At 40.7% G+C, this 8,328-nt stretch overlaps 1 pseudogene; it reads right to left on the reverse strand.

The window, feature by feature from the left end:
- Positions 1-401: 401 nt before the first annotated feature.
- On the reverse strand, positions 402-2,591 carry LOC147511879 (F-box/kelch-repeat protein At1g55270 pseudogene; annotated as a pseudogene).
- Positions 2,592-8,328: the final 5,737 nt, after the last annotated feature.

The following is an 8,328-nucleotide window of genomic DNA, read 5'->3' on the forward strand; positions in this document are numbered from 1 at the left end:
GTTATAAAGGAAAGAGACACGTACTTAACATCAATATCTTTTATATCGATTTAGAACATGGCATATAATCGTAGACGACAGAGAAAGGGTTCGGTAGTTGAAGGGTTCGGTAGTTGAAAGGTAAGCGAGGGGTTTAAGTCTAGGTTCGGACGAGGAAGAGTTACTTCATGCAATAGGTTCTTGGTTCGCCCTGGGCAGTTTGTGAATTTTAGTGGTGGTCCGATCCGCTGCTTGTTTGGGTCGCCCGACGTACTTCATGCTCAAAATGTCGATGTACTTCATGCTGTTAGTCACCTGCTTGTACCGTTTTCTCAAGCTGAGCATCTTTTAACACCTTCCCTTACCCCCATTGGCTTGCTCCCTAACTAATATTTGATATACAAAAGGGAAAAACAAAAGACTGAGAAGCCAATTTACATACATTGAAATTTAAACACCAATGCCCCGAGCTAATAATACAAGAACCAGCAATTGGGCCTTTTGCAACTGTTTTCTGTAGAGAGTACTTCAATTTTCTAAGACAGATTGGATATAAGCATCTTTCAAAATATAGAGTGGGGAGTGTACATAACGCTGATCAAGTATCTGTTGAAGTGCAGAAATTACAAGGCTTCAAATGAATGAAAAGTTGCCAGTAGAGCAGAAGCTATTCCCGTTCCACACTTAATATTGAGCTGATGCATGCCAACCGAACAGACCGAACAGAACAACCTTTTATGTAGTCTCAGTAGGCAGTTTAAGCTTGAAGAACCTGACAATGAAGAATGTGCCGACACTTCAAGCGGTTACGACCAGCAAAACTTGACCAGAGATTCGCAACAAAATTTTTGAACTGCCCCTTTCCAGCAATAGTCTCCCACAGCTGGTCAGCTATGACCTCCCCTGCATTATTAGACTTAGAGACATCCACCATAGTTATGCTCATGTTATTACGAATGATACAAAGTTTCCCATTCAAAGGGAGAAGTGCTGTTGCCTCCAATGCCCGGGAACTACCCATGTGCAGCTTGCTATCAATGTGCTTGCTCCAAGAATCAGTATCCGAGTTGTAGATCCTCAGCTTGCACCCATCCTTGCAGTCCAAAGCATATAGATGACCATCCAAGAAAGCACTTGGATTCCGCCACCCAGACACCATTCCGTTAGACACAGGATACCAGACGTCATTCTCCGGGTGGTACACTTCACTCAGGACCTGACGGTGAGAACCAAGGCTTTTCAAGACCCACCTCCCATTATAGACAACCCCAATGAATGGTACCATTGAAGTGCCCATATCTGCAACAAAGGACCACCTATTCTTGTTTGGGTCATAGACTTCTGCTGATCTCAAGAACCGATGGACCCCCTCGCTCTCCCCTCCAGCTATATATAAGCAGTTGTTCATGACACATGCACCAAAGAAATGCCGTCGTCGCAGCATATCTGGAGCTCGATGCCATTTATTTGTTCGTGCGCTGCAAAAGATGACTCGTCTCATTGATCCTTTGAGAGGGTCCTTGTTCTTGCCACCAAACAAGTAGAGGTGACAGCCGCTAAGCACGGCACACCCAAATCCAAGGGCTTCTGAATACTCCTTTGGGACAGGAGGGAGGGGCAGCCAAAGCTGGTATACCGGGTCAAAGGCATGCCACGAAATCTTCCCATCACGGTCCCTTTTTATGACGTAGATTCATTCCTCTGCAATCCCAAGACTCTTACGGAGGGAATAAAAGAAGTTACCTACCAACAGACGGTACCATCTCTTACAGACCAGCCGAAGCTTCCAGTGTTCAACCCGTGGAACTCTGATCAAGCAGGCAATTGCAATGTCAGCAGGTAGACCAGGGAGGAGTGGAGATTGGCTTCGACTTCTATCATCACGCCCTGCCCTGTGCTTGGAGGGATGAATTGATGGTTTTATGTCTGGCTGAAGGCAAAGTTTCGTTCCAGGGACAAATCTTTTTGCACCAGCAACTGTTTTCAGGCCTCCATCCACTCTACAGAAACATGCAGTTGTATCCATAGTACAAAATATCGCGATATATTGCGATATATCGCGATATATATCGAGATTTCAGAGAAGGATAAATAAATATCGTGATATCAATTTGGATAAAAACCAGTGTAAATATCGACGATTTTTGTTGATATTTCGCGATATTTCCACGATATGTGTGATTTATACGATATTTTCAGAGAGAATTGGGTGATTGCAAACGAAGAAGAAGAAGAAGAAGAAGAAGAAGGCTGGTGATTACAAACCGACAAAGAAAAAAAAAAAAGGCTACTCCTACCCTCTCCCACGCGAGCTACTCTATCTCCAACTTGCCATTTCCTTCTCTCACTTGAAGCCTGAATAGTTAAACTGTCTAACCCCTCTGGCAAGTAATTCTTGGAGAATTTTTTGGGTATTGGCTGCAAAACGAAAAAGGAAAATAAAACGCCCATTTAGTCATTTACACCTTGTACGTGTTCACCAATTCTATTACATTGTGGTTTGACATGGTATTCAAACTTCGGCTTGTTAGAGGTCACGTTTAAGTTATTGCCAACTGATTTCAGCTTTGGCACCTTGTTAAGTTACCATTTACTCTAAGCAAGTAATAAACAAATTTTCAAGCAAGTAATAAACAAATTTTCCTCAGCTCTTTGATGATTTTGTATGCTATATTAAGGCACATAGTTTACAAGATTTAATGAAGGTGTGTTACAAAGTCTTAAAGGAAACAACTATAAACCAAGGTGCTCACCATGTAGATACCATTCACATAGGAAGGTCGCGTAAATTATGAAGTAAGGATAGCTTGATTTGAATGAACCCGACTATTTGAATAGATCCATCTTTTGCTTGACTTTTCACCGTCTCTTCATCATCAAAGCTTCTTTACGTGAATATTTTTTGGCAATTGAATCATCTTCACCGCATTTAACAAACACAAGAATGGTAATTATTGGATATCCAGCATCATGTGAAAAGTAAAAAACAACTAAATTGGAGTTTGATATATATGCTTACTAGAAGGATAGTCGATAATTTCCTTGCGCTTTCTAGATTCTCCCAAGCATTGTAGAGAATCTCATTACCACTCATATCAAATATCGAACACAAAATTGAGATTTTCCATCATACTTAAAATGAGAAAGTGCCCAAAGACAAATAGAATGATGCTCTATAAATTCACCCACCACTCGATCCAAACATCACCATCAACATTTTAAGTTCAACATGCCAAACCGCATCACCGGATCTTTTAGGGCAACAACATCGCGGCGGATACTTGCCATACTTGCGGATACAAACTTTTTGGGATCCTCTCGCATGGTGCATGTATCAAAGTGAAGTGGAATTTGTGAGGTCGTCCGGGCGACTGGAGGGATCTTGGAGTTGTCGAGGATTATGATTTCGCTTTCGTGGCGAATCACGCCGAGGATGGGTTTGGTACTCTCGGGCCTGCTCCTCGGGGAATAGGAGGGAGGGTCTCCGCTTGAGGAGGAGGAGGTGGAGTTTGTTCTGGAAGTTCAAGTTCGGCGAAGGCTGCGCAAAGCGTCGCGGATGTATTGCTACAAACTTCACCGAAATTAACCGGGGAAAAAAAGCGGAGAAACGTCAAAGGGGGGCCAACTTGAGGATGCCCGCCTTGGAGGGAGTGGATCACGCACCGGTTTTGGAATGGACACTGCTTTGGAAAGGGAAGGTCAGCCGCTTTTACCAAGGGAGGCGGAAAGAAGCGTAACACCACGCCTCGGTGACGCCCGGATCGCCGCCGGTTCTACGTTGATGGCGGTCCGGGGCGAGTGCTCTGTGAAGAAAACGGATGCGGCTTCAAGGTGGCCCCGATCGCGAAATGTCCCGGGCGTTTCGATCTTGGATGATGGGGACGGGGGGAGATGGACACCAAGAGCTTAAGGCGTAAATCTAAGAGCGATGGATCCGCTTAATGCTTGGTAAGCTTTGATGTTCGTGGAGGTGTTGATTTATTTTTGATGAGCGATATGAACTTAGATGTTATGTGTTATTATGCATTTGTTGTGGGATATCAAAAGTTGAAGCGGATAGCCTGGTCGATGAGTTGGAGAGTGGCGAAATGGAGAAGGTGAAGGACGAGTTAAAATCCTCCCGGCCGGTCCGGGAGATGGAGAAGAGGGAGGCGGAGGAATGTCGAAGAAGAGTAATGACGAGGGCGTTGGAGAGGATGACATTGGCGGTGCAAAACGCCAAAGGAAGGAGGAGTTGGCTGCTGTAATTGAGTATGCCAAGAAATGCAAGGCCGTTGCCAAGGAAGCACGGGATGCATACAACGCCGACAAATATGAGGACCTAGAAACGACCTACCTTCTATTGAAGTGGAATCGAGAACGGGCCCTAGGTACACCGAGGAGGAGAAAGTACACAGGAATCTTTGGCGATGTTCCATCCACCAAAGATTGTCGTTCTGGATATATGTATCAATCACAGTAGTGTGTAGAAGTGACTATCGTGGTCGTGGCTAAGGATATTTATGCCGCAATGTTATAAATAAAATATGATGATATAGTTAAGTTACTGAATGTCTTAAGTGTTAGTTATATTAAACTTGATTGAATTGTGATTTGCAAGAGGGTAGACCCTACTAACTCTTTGTGCAGTAGGCGTGTCTACCCTATGAAAAACTAAATTGGGTAAAGGTAAAAGAAAAAAAGTTAAATATAGTTATTTTGTATAATCGCGTATATGATACTTTGATTATTTTGTTAAGGGGAATAAGGAACTACAATGCCTATGAGGGAGGAACTACCTGCCTTATCCCTAAATCACTCACACCAGCTTTATGCTTACCCCCTCGTAATATGTTTTTTGCATGGGGGTGCGTTCTGTGTAGGAACGCAGATGGAGAACAACAGTGGGAGACCTAATCGCGGCTAGAAGGTATTGTATTTGATCAATTTTATTTGTTTTATGATGAAGTTGTATCATATTTGTGCTCTTTTGTTTTGGAAGATGGGTTTTGATGTATAAGTAGTGTGGAGGACGTGATGTATATTGTTGAGGTTGTTATGATAACGTAGAGATGTATGTATGTTAGTTTGTATTGTATAAGACCTATATTAGGGTTTCGGATTTGTTTGTATATAAATTGTTTTCTTTTGATTTGAGGGTTGGTTACTTGACTTAACCGCACTAGTCGAGATGGTTAAGTAGCCGGTTCTACTGAATCGATTATATCTTTAGTAGGTGGGTGTAGTTTTATTGGATTTTCAAGTTATGACAGATTTTAGTTTATGAAATGTTGAAAATACTGAGGAGGAAATTCTGCCCGAAATTTTTATAGGATTTTTTTGATTCGAGGATTGGTTACTTGACTTAACTGGCACTAGTCGAGATGGTTAAGTAGCCGGTTCTGCGAATCAGTATTTCTTTTAGTAGTTGGGTGTAGTTTTATTGGATTTGAAGGTTATGACAGATTTAAATTTATGAAATTTCAAAATACGAGGGAAACTCTGCCAAATTTTTGTAGGATTTTTCTGTCTCTGTGTAGTTTAGGTTTTGCTTAGTTGGTCTATATCACGTCCTGAGTTTTGTAATAATTAAATATGCCACGTGTCTTTGGTATTCAAGGATCGTTTTATTGTTATCTTCGTTCTCTTATCTCTTATCTCTCCGAAATGCTAGGGCTAGTTGTTCTTGTGTCTTGCGATCTGTCTTGAAGATTCATACGCGGAAAGAATCATCATAAGAAAAGATGATGAAATCGGTCTCGAGAAAACGCCTCTAAAAATCAATGAGAGTTATATTGATAAAAACATGGGAATAATGATGGTCAATGGTCCGAACGAGACGATGGGTAAGGTTCTAGAGTTCTTACAAGAGGCAAAGGATCATGATCATAGAAAAGGAGAGGATCTTCTTGATTCATGTTGTTTTTGTTGGGAAGTACTTGGCGGAATCACCCTTTGCATGCATGCTAAAGGCTCGATCTTCTCGAAAGTACCTTCTTTCCATCAAGGGTGAGGACAAACCAAGACCATTCTATTACGCTTTATTTATGCTTCCCCTATTGTCCCAAATAGCAACCTCCATTGAAGGATGTAAAATCCTAGCTTCAACCAAAGGGCTACAATATGTTGTAGATTGCCCGATCAAGATGATGGATCGGTTTATGGCGTTGATGGGAGGATACTAGTGGGAGCATAGTTTTGGCAAGTGATGTAATTGAACACGCATATTGACAACCGATGAAGTGGATTGGAGTTGTGTTGGTCGCCTCTCAAGACGCGTTAGAGTGTTGGATAGACTCTATATAGCAGGGCATCTATGGACATCGTGGTTCTGAGCCTTCACGCTCTCATCATGGATTCAATTACAACGAGAAGATCTAATAGATGAGCTATATGATTGAACGCCAAAGTGCAAGTGCAACAAGTATTGTAATATGTAGAAAAAAAAATTCAAGATTCATTGTTAAAGAATGAAAAGTCAATGTAATATGTAGGAATTCGAGGTGTATTTTTTGAGTATTAGAGAGTAATTTATATTAAAAGTATGATTGTGGAGGGAATAATATATTTATATATATTATGCACGTGTCCAACATGAATCGGGAAAACTCATGGAAGATTGTTATAACATAACACCTTGTCTAGAACGCAGGTGATAACCTCCGGACTCATGATAGATCGTTACAACATAACACCTCGTCCGAATCGAGGTGACAACATGGCACATGCACGAACGGGCGAAGAACGCTCAAACGTAGTTGTGTTAGTTAAAGTCGTAGCATCGGTCGGCTTATAAATACAATCGCCTAAAAGCTCATTTATTCTCATCAAGACGGGGACTTGAGTGACAGAGGAAAGGAGAGAACAATGTCCGACTTGATTCAAGTTCATCACAAAATCTTGATATGTAGGCAAAAGTCGTCCCAAAGCAAGCTCGGTCAAAACTCGACCCATCGCAATCTTCTCCATTATTCACACTTGTAAGGACTGATCAAATTCAACCTTTATAATGACCACATTCAAAGAAAATATAGATATTTATCGATATTTGTCGATATTTGTGGATATTTATCGATATTTGTCGATATATCGCGATATATCCACGATATTTGCAGTCAGAAATACCCACACATAGTCTGTGGATATTTGTCGATATTTGTCGATATTTATCGATATATCTCGATATATCCACGATATTTACAGATGCCCAAATGTAATATATCCCCACACAGGGGGATATATCCACGATACATATCCATAAATCAGAGGTCGATATTTTGCCATATCCCGATATTTTGTACTATGGTTGTATCTACCTGAAGGTTGTCTTTTGTTTCAGAAAAGCAGAATTTGACATAACAATCATTGTAGGATACCAATTCAGCTTATAAAATTAAATCCACAACGGTGTTTTGCATAGCTAACTTGTTTCCTTAGACATATAATTATCCATATCAGAGTTTCTAACTTTTCTTCAAAGTTCGATAATAAGCTTAAATGTTAGAAGGTAAAAGATATAGGAAAAGCAAAACAGGAGCCAGAAAGTACTTAGACAATGAGACCCAATCAGGACAATCGGACCAGCAGTGCAGTAGAATATCCAAGTAGACAGAAACAGTAAATTATGCTTGTTTCTGAAACTTTTCTAACTTTTATCTCAATCATCACAACAAGATAGGCAATGCATTATCCTAACAGTGTGGAAGCCTTTAACTACACAACACCCTCTTCAAGCTCCATCATCAATAGTTACACCTCACATTTTGATGTATGCTAATTAGAGATTTAGAGGTAATTAAACTTCTAGGTAAGCCATAAAAACATAACAAGCAGATCAAAGACTACCCAATGAATGAAACAACATATGCAAACCATAAACAAAATCAAAGTAGAACAAATAGGCCATAAATGTGCTTACAAGTGCAGGTTGGATCCCTCTTTCCATGTTGTATGCTCAAAACTCAAAAGTATTGGCTTACAGACTTGAGTTTGAGTACCTCCTCATCTCCAACATCACAAATCTCTTACCAAGTTGTGAACAATACCAATATTTCTATTATGACCAGCTAATCAAGTATTAACAATGACACGCATTTGGAATCACAAACCCATCTCAGAGAAGCCCACCACAATGAGATCTAAAACCAAGTACCAAAGATCTCTCTTTAATAGTCAACCTCACTTTGTCACTTACCCAACATTGATGTATAACAATCTTCAAAATCAAGAACTAGCCCAACAATATCCACCACCCAAATAAAGCAAAAAAGGTAAAAAAAAAAACAAAATGCAATTAAAGCAAGCACTTAAGAGAGAGAGAGAGAGTTTAGAAATACCAATTAGGCCATTTGTAGAAAAAGAGGCCCTCAA

This window comes from Coptis chinensis, chromosome 3, assembly GCF_015680905.1.
Source record: "Coptis chinensis isolate HL-2020 chromosome 3, ASM1568090v1, whole genome shotgun sequence".
In the NCBI taxonomy this organism is placed as follows: Eukaryota; Viridiplantae; Streptophyta; class Magnoliopsida; order Ranunculales; family Ranunculaceae; genus Coptis; species Coptis chinensis.